We start from the raw sequence: 16,417 nt of genomic DNA, 5'->3' as shown, positions 1-16,417 counted from the left end.
TTCTTGTTACTGTTGTTCCAAACTTGCCAACACAAAATGTTTCAACACCAAAAAAAATTGTATTTACTGTGTGACTTAATAAGTCAAATAATGCGTGTAACCCCCCCCCCCCCCCCAAAAAAAAAATAATCTTGACAATAAATCATCAAATTTCGAAAATGTTCTATCTTCCCACATGGCACTGGTCACATTATACATTCCATACGTATTACTCACGAACATGTAACCCCCCCCCCCCCCCCCCCCCCCCGACACATGCAAGTCCAATCTAGGATACAGGAGATTTCTATCTATACTTCATCAACAGTTCTCTCTCTCTCTCTCTCTCTCTCTCTCTTCTCTCTCTCTCTCTCTCTCTCTCTCTCTCTCTCTCTTTTTTGTTTTACACACACAGACAAACTCCCCCCACACACTAATTGTCAGATGATCAATGTTCCTCGTGGCCAATTGCAAAATCAAAGTCAGCCAGTTACACCCTTATGTGAACCGGAATTTGACTCCTCGCAAACCCTCTTTTTTATTAAAAAAAAAGATAGCCTACACTAAGAAAAAAGTAGCTTGTGAAAAAGTAAATAAAAGATATATTTTTTAAAAGCCCTATCCTAATGGTGGCAAATCTTGGCCAAATTGGCCATGACTATGACCATCCGACAGCCCTGCAAGTAGCGATGTCAACTTTCCGGGTCGTTTCGAATGGTCAAGCCACAGATTAATGAGAGGGTCTGTGGGTCAAGCAATGCTATATTCGTCTTCGCCACCGTCAGCTCACGAGGGACTCCGTCCACTTCACAGGGCGGACACGACCCTCTGAGATACTGTCCTTTTGTTGGTTAAAGATGGGGCTTAAATAGGATACTGTTTCAAGCAAAATTTTTGATTGCCTCTAATTTCAAAAATACTTGAGATATGGTCATTCTGACAAGCTTGTAAGCTTTTCTATGTCCCAGACTGCCGATTAAGTGAATAAAGTGATTTCATGATTTTTTGAGAGATAGTGTCCTTTTGTTGGTTAGGGCAGTACTGGGTACATGGGTCATTTGCTTAATTCGGTATAAAATGGAAGGCAACTCTTTCACTGTAACGAGTCAAACAATTGCGAAATTTTTTCACAGTAATGTTTTTCATCAAAAAGAGCAGAACAAAAATGGTTCTTTTCATAACTATAATGTTAAAGATCAACGCACATTCTGTCACCTCTTCCAACTGAATAACTGATCAGAGTTATCGTTCGTAGATAAGTTTGTTGCACAGAGTTCTACTATATAAGTTAAGGTAGAGTTCTGTGGTTTGTTGTGAACTGATGTTCAATTGTTTCGCATCATTTATTGCTGTCGGTGAAACTTGAAGATTATTTCTTTGAATTAAGATATTTTATGTAGAATAATCTTAATTATTGAGGAGCTTATAAGGTCTCATCTTGTCGGCAACTTCCATTGAATAGAAAAATTATCAGACATAAATGAAATCATAAGATAGAAATGATAACATTGAATAAAAGTAGTAGTAGCAGTAGTAGTAGTAGTAGTAGTAGTAGTAGTAGTAGTAGTAGTAGTAGTAGTAGTAGTAGTAGTAGTAGTAGTAGTAATAATAATAATAATAATAATAATAATAATAATAATAATAATAATAATAATAATAATATAATAATAATAATAATAATAATAATAATAATAATAATAAGAAGAAGAAGAAGAGAAGAAGAAGAAGAAGAAGAAGAAGAAGAAGAAGAAAGAAGAAGAAGAAGAATAACAATAATATAATAATAATAATAATAATAATAATAATAATAATAATAATAATAATAATAATAATAATAATAATAATTATATATTATTATTATTATTATTATTATTATTATTATTTATCATAATAGTAATAATAATAATAATAATAATAATAATAATAATAATAATAATAATAATAATAATAATAATAATAATAATAATTAATAATAATAATAATAATAATAGTAATAATATTAATAATAATAATAATAATAATAATAATAATAATAATATAATAATAATAATAATAATAATAATTCCATAGTCCAGTGTTTATTCTTCAGTGATGTCCATCTCCCACAGTCCCGGGTTCACTCCCCACTGGTGTCCACCTCTCATAGCTTTGAATTCAATCCCCAAATGTGTCCATCTCCAATAGCCCTTGGTTCAATTCCCTTAGGTGTCAACATCTTATAGTCCAGGGTCCACTCCCCAGTGGTGTCCACTTTCCATAGAAACGGGTTCACTTCCCAGTGGTATACATCTCTCGTAACCGTGAACTCACTCCCCACCTCCATTAGTCCCGGGTTCAATCTCCACTGGTGTCCACCTTCGATAGCCCTGGGTTAACTCTTAATTGATGTCTACCTTCCATAAACTCGGGTTCCTTCCTCAGTGGTGTCCACCTCCCACAGTCTCCGGTTCAATCCCCACTGGTGTCCACCTCCAATAGTACCCTTGTTTAAACCCCAGTGGTTTCTCCCTATAGTCCCGAGTTTTAAAAAAATAGAATTTTGTTTATTCATTCCATATGGGATATTTTTCTCTAAGGTCTACTCCAATAGAAGACCGGAATAACCTAGGCGTCAGCCGCAGTACAGATCCGAAAATTGAACTAGGGCGAGGTGACTTGCTCAAGGCCACACAGCGCAGTGGCGGATGATCGAACTCGGTACCTTTCGTGTGTGAAGCAAAAACTGTACCACCGCTTAGTCACACTTCCCCGCTGATGTAAATATCCCATTGCGCCTGGTTCACTCCCTACTGGTGTCCACTTCCCAAAGTCTTGGGTTCACTCCCAATGGATTCCATATCTAGTGGTTCCGGGTTTAGTTATAAGTAATGTAAACCCAACATGGCCCCAGGTTCACTCCCTACTGGTGTCCATATCCGTTGGTCCCGGGTTCACTCCCCAGTGGTGTCCCCCTCCCATAGTCTTATGTTCTTTCTCAACTTGTGTACATATCCGGTGATAAAGCTTGTTACTCCCCACCAGTGTCCACTCCCCACTGATGTCCATCTCCCATAGTCCTGGGTTCACTCTCCACTGGTGTCCATCTAAAAAAAACTGGGTTCATTCCTTTCGTGTGTCCATATTCTATAGTCCCCGGTTGTCTTCCTACTTGTTTTTACTTTTACAACATCGAGTTCATTCTTCATCAATGCCGCCAATCTTTAGTCCCAGGTTTACTCCCCACTTCCCCCGCTGATGTAAATATCCCATTGCGCCTGGTTCACTCCCTACTGGTGTCCACTTCCCAAAGTCTTGGGTTCACTCCCAATGGATTCCATATCTAGTGGTTCCGGGTTTAGTTATAAGTAATGTAAACCCAACATGGCCCCAGGTTCACTCCCTACTGGTGTCCATATCCGTTGGTCCCGGGTTCACTCCCCAGTGGTGTCCCCCTCCCATAGTCTTATGTTCTTTCTCAACTTGTGTACATATCCGGTGATAAAGCTTGTTACTCCCCACCAGTGTCCACTCCCCACTGATGTCCATCTCCCATAGTCCTGGGTTCACTCTCCACTGGTGTCCATCTAAAAAAAACTGGGTTCATTCCTTTCGTGTGTCCATATTCTATAGTCCCCGGTTGTCTTCCTACTTGTTTTTACTTTTACAACATCGAGTTCATTCTTCATCAATGCCGCCAATCTTTAGTCCCAGGTTTACTCCCCACTGGTGTTCACCTGCTGATTCACTCTTCAATTGTTATAATATCTCTTGGTCCATGGTCCACATGGCTTTGTGATCTTGTGGTATAACGTTGGTTTTCAGATCGGAAGGTGCTGGTTTCCAGCCTCGCTCGACGCATAGAAGAGTCTTTGGAAAAGGCTCTTAAGTCACATTCTCATACTCATGTGTAAAATGAGTACTTGGCCGTTAACAGTAGTGTCTCTGTCCGAAAAAAGTGTAATATCGCCTAATAGGCTTCATTTCTCGTTCTACATGTTAAGTGTTGCTGTTGGCTTGGGACACCTTGCATAGTGCTTTGGGCATGAAAGTGGATATTCTGCTATATGTTGTTTTTTTAATAACTCTAGTTCCCAATTCGACATTCCGTATTCTCGAGTTCATTTACCACTACTGTTCACATCCGGGTCTCTTGGATTCACATATTAAATGGACACTGGTTCAACCCGCTCAGGTGCTCACCAAACAGAGTCCATGTGTACACAAACATTTACTATGATTATGATGTTGTTCTAGTGAAACCACGAGGGCCACGCCTCTCTATATCCTCTGATCAGTTAATGGCCAAGCTATTGTTGGGAACAACATGTCGGTTATAGAGCTCTTTTTGATAAAAACATTACTGTGAAAAAATTTCTGCGCAATTGTTTCACTTGTTACAGTGAAAAAATTGCCTTCCGTGTAAAATTCGGTCCAGCTAACCGAAACACAAAAGAAAGACATTGCCTGACAGTTTGTACCGTGTGTCCAGACTTATAATCTAATTATAACTTGACAAATAACATTCCAGTATTGTTTATAAAATTACTTATTTCAAAAAGAAAGAGAATAAAGAAACAACAAATATACCAATAACGAACAAACAAACAAACAACCAAACAAAACAGAAAGAAGAAAAAAAAAAAAAAAATAATATATATATATATATATATATATATATATATATATATATATATATATATATATATATATATATTATATATATATAAATCCGTATTTCTGATTAAGTACACATTTAGTTTCTGCATCCGTCAATCAAGACATAAAAATACAAAAGCATTTTGAGGTGACAAAAAAAACATTTCAAAACCATGAATTTCAGTCGACGTGTACCTTTTCGCAGGTCTGATAACCCAAACTGTTGTGGACTCGTTGTTTTTATGGAAATACTCCCACACCAAGACACGATATTGTCTATTACAACAATGTTAAATCAAAACCATTATCGCCATCGGTAATCACACCTGCAAATACGTGCACGTTGATTCAATATTTAACCAATGCATGTGAGATTTAAAACCAGGACATTACAACATGGCGGGGAGTCGTTGTCATTGCAAGAAAGCAGATCATTAAAAAATTGGAAAATTGAGAAAAACTGTTCATTTACCTATTCACGAATTGATGACTATTGTCTGAGAGAAATGCTTTACTTTAGAGCAATTAATGAATGGCATAGCCGTCTAGATTTCAAATAAAGGACGAGAGGCAGAGGAGGATGAGTAGAGAGAGATTGAGAGGAAGTGAGAGAGAGAGGATTATGTGTAGTAGTTGATGATGTTTGTATTTTAGATGTTGTATTATGATGTATCTTGTTGTATGTATATATGTATGATGTTTGTATGTCTGTAGTATGTATGTAGATGATGCATCATGATGCATGATGTCTTTGTATGTATGCTTGTGTTGATGCTATGCATGTATTGTTGTATGTATTGTTGTATGTATTTATTATGTCATGTGTGTTGTGTAGTGTATGTTTTTTTAGTGGGGGGGGGTGCGATTTGAGCGAGTGATAGGCCAAACAATAAATTGGCAATGGGATCAGGTTATTCAGTTGATTTTAGACCAACCTGTTTTGTTCAATCATTATAGTACACCACCACAGCACTCATATATATATTATATTATATATTATATTTATTTATTAATATTATCATATTTTATTAACCAAACCAAATAATAAGGCCACTTTAACTAAGGAGTTATTTATTTGTAATATTCACTCTATCTTGTCAGTAAGTCTGAAGTAGCAAATCGTTGATTATTGTAGAAGTTGAACGGATTGACTTGAAGTTCTGGGATACGACATATTTGTACAGGTCGGCTGTAAGCGTCTGGATGTATGCACACACCACATATACATAACCACACACACATCACCACAACATACCCACACGCACAACATACAAACCCAACACGCACAATACATTATGAGAGATAAATCATTAAGGTACAGCCGTCGGTCACACTGGTTGCAAACCACACGCACGCTTGACACAAACACGCGCGCGCGCGTCACACACACAGTGTTTGAAAAAATATTTATTATGGTCGGTTAACCTATTTCTTCGAATAAATTTGATGACCTAAACTCCCAACCCTATTTATGTACTGTTTTCAACGATGTCTAATCGTTAACCACTTTAATGAACATTTTCTCTCTAAATTATTTAGGTAAATGTTATGTTCTTCGATTGTTTTGTCGTATTATTAACGTTTTTTAGCGTAAGTAAAGCACATTTAGAATGTTTTGCTCTCTGTTTATTTTATATTTTGGATTAATTTGTGAAACGGTTCATGTGATAAATGTCTCTAATAGGTGGACAGATGGATGATTGGATGGGAATAGTTGGACTGGTTGGTGGATGAGATAAATAGGATTGATGGATGGATGATGAAATAAATCAAATGGATGGATGGATGTAGATGTAAATGATGATGATAAAAGATAGATGCGCAGATGGATGGATGGTGTTAGTAGTGGATTGAGGTAGGGAGGTAATCGTTTATAAGATGATAGCTGCGGATTTGGATGGTTAGGTTGATGGAGGATGAAAGACTGGATAATTGAGTAATTGATTGATGTATGGGGAGGATAGTTCGATTGATCGAAAAAGCAATTAGGTAAGCAAATCGCTATGATCTAAAGGAGGAAGGACTATGGGCCCAGTAGGAGCTATGTGAGTAACCATCACGAGCATTGTACTGTCAGTGCAATGTCATATGCGGGAGGAAAGGATATATTTAAAATCTGCAGATCAAGGTCTAATTCTGCTACCAACTAATGTAAACATTACGTCATTCTTTCAGAAAGAGCGTTCAGATAACCAGTTTGATGAGCAGTTACATTGAGACAGAAATATTTGTGACTTAGACCTTTCCTATTACACCTCCGGATCCTAGAAAACTATCTTGAAACTCTTCAAATTAGGGGAGAATCACCATCAGATTCCAATGTTACAAGCGGCAGTCTTACAGTGATAGATAATAACTTATGTTAGGTTGGCAGTGTTAACCTGATTTACAACATTCTAACAGAATAATAAAGTTGTATTCATGACAGCATATTATGGTCCTGGGAGAGACCAAATCAGAAGTTGGATATGAAGATCAGGAATTTACTAAATTGCCTTAAAATGTTGTGGATACTTCTGACAACCACTTTTGGGAAGATATTGGTTGTGTATGTCAAGCTCAACTGGACAGGGTTATTTTCACTATCAGATCCAATCCATCAGATTCTGCATAAACTTGAAAATGTATTATCAGATAAACGAGTTTGTTTAATAGGGTACAAAGCTTCAATAGACATTCGTGACTCAGCTGAACCACACCCCAAGGCTCAATCTACACCATTTTCGTTGAGGGAAGAAATTGAATGAAAATTGAGAAGACTCGAAAAACATCATGTCGTTAAAAAGTGAATTTTTCGGAATTGGCTTCAACTGTGGTACTAGTACCCAAATCATCTGGACAAGTGAGAGTATGTGGCGACTACAAGAGGATTATAAATCCAATAGCAAAATCAGATATCCATCTCTTACCTACAAAAGATGAACTTTTGGTGAAGTTGAGAGGAGGAACTTCATTCTCAATAATTAACCTCTCCAACCAGCGACTTCTTATAGTACTATATTAGTAGACGATGTCTCCAACGCATACCATCAAATAATCTCACTACGATAAACACGCATTGATGACTTTATCGATGAAGACGTCTTGTGTAGTTTAAGTCGTGTTGTTGATGTTGTTATGACGGGGTTGGTTGTCGTAGTGGTTATAGTGAAGATGACGGTGTGGGGGCTGTTCTTTAAATGGGATTGTAATGATCATGAGGCAGTAGTTGTATTCATGTTGTCAATAGCCTTTAACAGTCGTGACGTCACTTCCTAATCACAAACTGAATGTATATCGTTTAAGTTTCAATTAACCGAACTTTAACGAATTCCTTCAAAATGGATGAGCGGAAAAGTCATAATTATGATACTGTATATAATTTATAAGTTACGATCTTTACCAGTTATCGATTTTAATATAGCTGTTATGAGCGAACTCATTTCCTATTGTTTTACAATTAGTGTAAAAATATTTTTTTGATGAAGACAAATTGATTCAGAGGTTCATACAAACTTTTGCAGCTGTGCATTGATGGACAGCTGATAAAAAGAAGAAAAATGAGCGCCACTTATTAAAAATCGGATTAATAGTCACACCAGTAGTGATAGTAATGATATAATGAAAATAACGATGATGATATTATTACTAAGAATGATAATAATAACAAGAGTAATAATAATGATAATAATAATAATAATAATAATGATGATGATGATGATGATGATGATGATGATGATGATGAGAATGATGATGATGAGGATGACGATGGTAATAATAATAATAATAATAATAAGAAGAAGAAGAAGAAGAAGAAGAAGAAGAAGAAGAAGAAGAAGAAGAAGAAGAAGAAGAAGAAGAAGAAGAAGAAGAAGAAGAAGAAGAAGAAGAAGAAGAAATGAGAACTTATCACTAACAGCCTATCTAAAAATAACAACATAGAGTTGAGTGACGTTTATTTCGTTCTCTCTGTTGTGTCGTGTCTTGCATGTATTTTGTAAACATTTGAGTGAGTTCCTTAGAGCTGAACCATGTGCCAGTGTCTGGATGAGACTTTAAGTTGATCTCGATATAAGTGCAATGATAGTGTTCGCTTGAAATCCACTTCTGACCCCAATTTAAACCAGTCTATTTCGTCCTACTTTTTCTCGATTGCTTTTGATATTAAATCTAGGTCTATTTGATTTGTTTATTTTTTAATACCCCATATCTGGCGCTGAAATGAACTAAAAGTGATGCAATCGCCATAAAACTCCTAAAACATATTTCAGATTAAACTAACGCTCTCTCTCTCTCTCTCCGCGCACACTCGGAGAGAGATAGATAGATAGATAGTGAGAGAGAGCGATGACAATAGAAGGAAAGAAGAGAGAGAGAGAGAGAAGAGAGAGAGGAGAGAGAGAGAGAGAGAGAGAGAGAGAGAAAGGGTGTATCGTCCTCAAGGTTGCATCATTTTGCTGTTGGCTTGGGGCCTCTTGCAAAGTGTGTTTATCACGTTTAGTGGATATCGCGCTATTTAAAAGCTCAAGTTGTTGTTTTTTCATCTACTTTCTATTTTAACAAATATTTACACGATACTGTTATCTGTTACCAGATTCTAAAACAATCGATTAAAATGATATTTTCTTAAACTTAAACTATCGATAACTTACGTTGTCCTCAGAAATGTCCCAGACGTTCTGTGTTGTAATGCGAGATGAAAGAACGATTGGTTAGTGGACACAATTTCCTGAACACATCGAATCAGCACACCCAAACTCACAATTATACTATATAAAATAAAACGATCTTTTATATAGAGCAATATCCACTAAACTTGCTCAAAGCGCTTTACAATGGGTCCCTGGAACAACAGAAACGTGTAACATGAGAGAAATGACGCCTTTAGACCTGTAATTTTACACGTAATGATAAATTGAAACGTGTTTAACTGTAGCCATTGTTATGTTCTAGCCTGACACTGAAATCCAAAGGACTGGCAGTTTGACGTCATTATTTGGGTTTTGCACCGCCTAATGAGTTGTCGTTAGCAGAACTCATTGAAACAAGTTATTTCATTCGTTGAACTATTGAATACAACTCACGATTTGTTTTCTTTTGTGGCAAAAGACTGGCATTTTGACGTCATTTTTTGGTCAATAAGGCCATAACTTTACGAAGGCCACGGTTTAACACAATAAGAGTTGTTATTTGTATTTGTAAGAGCACAGCTAAATCAACATCGTCATTACGTCAGTAATTCATAGCCAGACTTGCCAGATTATTATTTTGCTGATGATAAAAAGAAAAGGAAAAATCCCATGTTTAGAAAAAGAAGAAAAAAAAAGATCGGCCACGAAGAGACTTGGACTGTATGTCATGAAAGCTTGGGTTCCAGATAGTTAAATGGAGGAATGAATGAAGTGATTTGACCATTATGACCAGTGTGGTGAAGACGTGAACATTTTTTATATGAACGTCTATGCTGCCGTAAAATACCAGAGACAGCTCGACATTCTGCCGTACTATGGAAAGAACCATATTTAAAAATTTGGCCAGAACACACGTCCTTTAAATATCGATCGATTTAAATGAACCTTCGCGAAAGCCCAGGTTTGAAAGTTTTTGTCAAGATAAAGGTCATTTAAATCGATCGATATTTAAAGAACGAGTTTTCTGGCCAAATTTTCAATTATGGTTCTTTCCATAGTACGGCAGAATGTCGAGCTGTCTCTGGTATTTTAATTGATGTATTTTATGTTTTTATTGATTTTGTTTATGGCTGAAGAAGGATTTTGAACCCAAAACGTCCCGTATTTTTTTGTATTTTGTTCGTTTCTGAAGTTGTTATATAAAACAATTTTTGTTCGTTACTTTTTTTACAGTCCACAAATTCTAGCAGTTTAGTATCGCTTTTGTTTCGGGAATAAAAAAAAAAAATCAACAAACACTACAGTACGGTTCCTTCGAGCACCGTTTTCTCAAACAAACGGTTTCCTGGTGTAGCGGTTGTCTAATTGGGTTGTGTAGTGTGTATTGAACAGTAAGCATTTCTCTTGTGCAAGCACGTGCTGAATATCTCTCTCTATTTGTTTAGTGTGGCGTGTTATTTTGTTTTGTTTTGTATTTGTTTTTGGCTAGGGCTATTGGTCAGTACTGACCCCCAGACGCTAGTGCCTGCGTGTCAGTGCTGACGAACAGGCGCCAGCGCCTGGGGGTCAGCACTGACCAATAACCTGGTGTTATTGGTCAGTATTGAACAACAGGTGCCGCCGCCCACAGACAGCCTCTCTTCGGTCTGTGCCACCGCCCGCCCTTAATCAGCACTGACGAACATCGGGCCTGTTCGTCAGTGAAGACAAAGACCTCTTCGCACTTATTCGTCACTTCCTAAAGTAAAAAAAAAAACAAAAAAAAAACAATTAAAATCCCAGGCTTTCAAGGCCAACTTATCCGATGACACTGAGCAACACTTGGTCACTTAGATAAATTTGATGTCTAACGCGTTAGATCGTGGCCTTCGTAAAGTTATGGCCTGATACTTACCAAAAAATGACGTCAAACTGCCAGTCTATTGTCACAAAAGAAAACAAATCGTGAGTTGTATTCAATAGTTCAACCAACGAAATAACTTGTTTCCATGAGCTCTACTAACAACTCACTTACCGGTGCAAAAACCAAATAATGACGTCAAACTGCCGGTCCTTTTGGATTTCAGTATCAGGCTATAACATAACGATGGCTACGGTTAGATGCCATTGGGGCAACGGTATGACTGTCGTTGTTTCAAGCCACCATACGATTCTTTTTTATTTTATGTTGTCTGTGTGTATGTATGTTTGTTTTTCTTTTTTTTTTCGTATATTTTCGTTATTGCCTAAATTAAAGAAAAAGAGAGGAAACGTGTTATAATATTTCTTGTTACGATTCTTTTATAATACATTGTCCATTCTATTGATGAGGTTTTTAAAAAAATGTATTTGTTTTGTTTTTGTTTTTTGTCATGCAAAAAAAAAATAATAATAATAATAATGACGGAAAGGAGGAGAAACCTGATAACGAATAGATAATTCCATTTTTTTTTTGGCTACGATTATTTGTACTACCACTACAAATAACGCCAGAGCTTATTTGTACTCTTACTAAAAATAGAATTTGCGTAATTACTAAAAATATAACATTTTATACGGATAGAACTGCAATATACAATGAATTATCTGGAAGTCAAAAAGTGAACACTTCATCTCATCACAATCACATTATTATTATTACTATTATTACAAGTTGATTTTGACGGACTTTGGTAATTCTTCACTCTTTTCAAGTCACAGAATACTCAGTTTACAAGGTAAGCATACGAAATGCACATTTTAATTCATTTCTTATTTTTATAACTAAACATGCTTTGGGGTTGTGTGTTTGTTGATTGTGCATCAGCTGACGACACATTTGTCGCTACCGCGAATTACTTGACTTTATTACTTTATTTTGTGAAAAATAACAATAACAGGGCTTTAAAAAAATTAAAATACTATTCCACCCCCCCCCCCCCAAATAATTTAAATCAGCCTTCCATGTCAGGTGATTAAAACCAGGTGTTTCAATGTTCGATCCCCAGTCAAAAGGTTGCTAATTTTATCAAGATCAAGAGGTTTCGAGTACTCACGACATTCCAGGCTCAGAGTCCTTTAAAAAATACTTTTCATTCAGTTATTGTTATTATCTTTATTATGGCCGACACAGCATGCATCGTCCATACTTTTTCAAAACTTTTTTTTTTTGGGGGGGGGGGGGGGGCGGAGGGGGCGGCTGTTTTTTTATATCGGAAAATTGGGTTTTGTATGTTATGTTCATGGAGAGAGAGAGAGTAATATTTTATAATGATAAGATATCTGTAGTGATAGTATTATTAGTAGTTTTGAAATGCCTATGATGATGACAATGTGAGATAATTATATTAGTGTGATTATTTTTATTATATTTTTAAAAATTACGTACGGCTATGTCGTAGTGGTATGACACTCGCTTTTGGACCGGAAGGTCCTGGGCTCGAGCCTCGCTCGGCGCATAGTTGAACTCTTGGAAAAGGCACTTTGCTCACTTTCTCTCACCGGACTCAGTTGTAAAATGTGTACTTGGCCGTTAACTGCGTTGTCTCTGTCCGAAGAAATTGTAATATCGCCTAACAGACGGTATGTCCCGTTCAACATGCGAAGTGTTGCTGTTATAAACTTTAGCATTGGCATGTATGTGCATATTTCGCTGTAGTGAATTTAATTTAATTTTTTGTTTTCATCGACAGCTAACATGAAAGAACACTGTTGACGTTACTGGTGTCCTGACAATCCATAAAGATGCTGGCTCAAGGGCTATTCTGGCAAGGTGTGTTGAGGCAAACCTTTGCTTGTGGCAAACTCATCAATCAGCAAACCATCATCTGGGCCAGCAGACCAGAGTGTCTGCATGCACTTTTTGACAATGGTTAGTAATGTTGTCAAATCTCCATAGCGCCTTTACATTTTTTATTGGTGATCAATAAAATAAATGCTCATTTTTCTAAATGAAAATGGCAAAGCATCATTTGAATTGAATTACTACTGATTGTAGTAACTTAACGACAGACTATAGTTTGTTGCCAAGAGTTTTGTTCTAGGGATGTAAAACCAATGAAATTTCAAGTGTGTTGGTGTGAATAATGATCATTTTTTAAAAATTGCTATGTCTTTGACAAATGCATTTTATGACAATAATGCCATTTCCAAAAATTGCTAATGAAATGTGTCTCTTTTTTATTTCAATTTTTCCATCCAGAGCAGGATCAACCCTCTTTGTGGAACTACAAAAAAAGTGGTGGCAAACAAGTAGTGTTGACTTTTTCTGTATTGAGGCGAAAGAGATTTTTATTCCAAGGGTTTGGGAAAGCAAATTGCTTCTTATTCAGAGCTAGTGCACTATTTAACTGTTTTATTGTCTAAAATAGAATTGATTTTGCAGTTCAACTTGACTAGATATCTAATTTTATACGACTTGTCTCTCAAGTAGAATAAAAAAATGAAAAATGAGGATAGCGTGCCATATCATATTTTGAAAAATCATTTAATATATCTAGAAATCATCTGTATAACCTATTGTATACAGTAAATAATTAGGTTTTGTGATTATAATGATGAATTCATAAGGTATGCCATCATATTTGACCACAAAATTATTTTATCTCTGGGCGTAAAAAAATCAATTTTACAGCATTTTTTTTATCTAAGGGGTATGGGTTAGTGAACCGATTATAATTTTTTTTAGACTTAGATCAATCTACAAAATTTTCGTTTTCTTGTCCTATTACGGTCATATTTTGAAAGTTTGATGGATCATTTCTTTTAGTTGTCTGCAAAATCAGCCTTTTATGTCAAATTATAGAAAAAGCTTGCGCTTTCTCAAATGTCTGTTTTATGTCATTTGTCTGATTTTCTAGCAATCCTACCTTAGTCATTTTCCTTTAAATTATCTTCAAATTTATTCAGAATCTTTTCTATGATGTGTTTTACATCATGATGTAAGTGTTTGGGGGTAAATTAAAATTTAGCAATTTTATAAATTTTAAAATTCATTTGTTCCTGTCGATCCGCGCTAAATTTTCAGTTGAAATCAAATAAAAATTCTAAAAAAATTATTATGAAAGAAACATTGTGTTTAAATTTGAAAGAAATTTATATGCTAGTTTTTGGTGCATCTATGTTAGAAATTTTAGGGTTTTACGTCTAATTTTAGCTTATGTTGCCCTTAAAAAAAGTTTTTTTTTTAATTCAGTTATTTTTGGTGTTTAGCATCAAATTATACATTACATTATTAGTTCATGAGATATAATTAAAAATTTTAGAACTATAAAGCGTATTTGACCACTAAAGTAATTTTTTGGTGAATAACAGCAGATATTAAATTATTTCGCAATTTTTTTTTCTTAGAGGTATTGGTTAGCGAATCGTTTATAATTTTTTTCAGAATTTGATCAATTTATAAAATATTACTGTTTTCTTGTTCCATATTGGTTATACTTGATGAATGTTGGCCTTTGTCTGCATTATTAGCTTTATTATCAAATTAAAGACAAATTTTTCATTTTCTCAAAATTTCATTGTGCGTCATTCTCTGATTTTCTAACATTCACATCTGGATTGTTTCCCATCAGATTGTCTTCAAATTTGGTCAGAATTTTTCTTATGATGTGTTTTGCATCATGATGGTTGGGTTTTGGGCTAAACAAAAATTTAGCAGTTTTATGAATTTTTAAATCAATTTTTTTTCCTGTCATGTCACACCAAATTTTCACTAAGAAATCGAATAAAAATTCTGAAAAATTTATTTACAAGACTATTGCTAAACCTATCCATCTTGTTGTAAGAAACGTTTTGTGTAAATTTGAAAGAGATCTGTTCGTTGTTTTTTTCTGCATCACTGTAAGAATTTTTGGGGTCTAATTTTAGCTTATATTGTCCCCCTGGTGGTAGGGATTTGGTGGCTAATAGTATTAGCCCTGGTGTTAGGGACTCAGTAATAGCCATGTGGTAGGGACTCGGCGAGTAAAAGTGCTGGTGGTAGGGATTCAACGAGTAAAAGCGCTGGAGGTAGGGACTCAGTGAGTAATAGCGCTGGTCGTAGGGGAGTAAAAGCTCTGTGACTCGCTGAGTAATAGCGCTGGTGGTAGGGACTCGGTAAGTAATAACGCTGGTCATACGTGCTCAGTGTGTAAAAGCTCTATGACTCGGTAATAGCGCTTGTGGTAGGGACTCGGTGAGTAAAGCGCTGGTTGTAGGGGCTCAGTGAGTAATAGCGCTGGTCGTAGGGACTCAGTGAGTAAAAGCTCTATGACTCGGTAATAGCACTGGTGTAGGGACTCAGTGAGTAATAGTAATAACGCTGGTCGTAGGTGCTCAGTGAGTAAAAGCGCTGGTGGTAGGGACTCGGTGAGTAATAACGCTGGTGGTAGGGACTCAGTGAGTAATAGCACTGGTGGTAGGGACTCGGTGAGTAAAAGCTCTATGACTCAGTGAGTAAAAGCGCTGGTGGTAGGGACTCGGTGAGTAGAAGCTCTATGACTCAGGATAGCGCTGGTGGTAGGGACTCGGTGAATAAAGTGCTGGTGGTAGGGACTCGGTGTGCAAAAGCGCTGGTGGTAGGGACTCGGTGAGTAATAGCGCTGGTGGTAGGGACTCGTGAGTAGAAGCACTGGTGGTAGGGACTCAGTGAGTAAAAGCGCTGGTGGTAGGGACTCGTGAGTAGAAGCACTGGTGGTAGGGACTCAGTGAGTAATAGCACTGGTGGTAGGGACTCAGTGAGTAATAGCACTGGTGGTAGGGACTCGTGAGTAGAAGCACTGGTGGTAGGGACTCAGTGAGTAAAGCTCTATAACTCGGTAATAGCACTGGTGGTAGGGACTCAGTGTCAGTGAGTAAAAGGTCTATGACTCAGTGAGTAAAAGCACTGGTGGTAGGGACTCAGTGAGTAAAAGCTCTATAACTCGGTAATAGTAATAGCACTGTTGGTAGGGACTCAGTGTCAGTGAGTAAAAGGTCTATGACTCAGTGAGTAGAAGCGCTGGTGGTAGGGACTCAGTGAGTAAAAGCTCTATGACGGTAATAGCACTGGTAGTAGGGACTCGAAGAGTAAAAGCGCTGGTGGTAGGGACTCGGTGAGTAAAAGCTCTATGACTCAGTGAGTAAAAGCGCTGGTGGTAGGGACTCGGTGAGTAATAGCGCTGGTGGTAGGAACCAGTAAAAGCGCTGGTGGTAGGGACTCAGTGAGTAAAAGTGCTGGTAGGGATTCAGTGGTGTCACTGATTTTACGACATTAG

At 36.7% G+C, this 16,417-nt stretch overlaps 1 long non-coding RNA gene across 1 annotated transcript; it reads left to right on the top strand.

Moving 5' to 3' along the window:
- Positions 1 to 10,628: 10,628 nt before the first annotated feature.
- On the top strand, positions 10,629 to 14,699 carry LOC144962310 (uncharacterized). The gene is made up of 3 exons (XR_013643433.1): positions 10,629 to 11,920; positions 12,875 to 13,053; positions 13,384 to 14,699. It is a non-coding gene; the product is annotated as an uncharacterized LOC144962310 (long non-coding RNA).
- The last annotated feature ends 1,718 nt before the right edge of the window (positions 14,700 to 16,417 follow it).

The sequence above is a fragment of the Berghia stephanieae genome, unplaced genomic scaffold, assembly GCF_034508935.2.
Source record: "Berghia stephanieae isolate SIO BIC M18660-M18661 unplaced genomic scaffold, UCSD_Bste_1.3 scaffold832, whole genome shotgun sequence".
Taxonomy (NCBI): domain Eukaryota; kingdom Metazoa; phylum Mollusca; class Gastropoda; order Nudibranchia; family Aeolidiidae; genus Berghia; species Berghia stephanieae.
The sequence above is the reverse complement of the archived record's forward strand: the minus strand, read 5'-3'. Positions and strand labels throughout refer to the sequence as shown.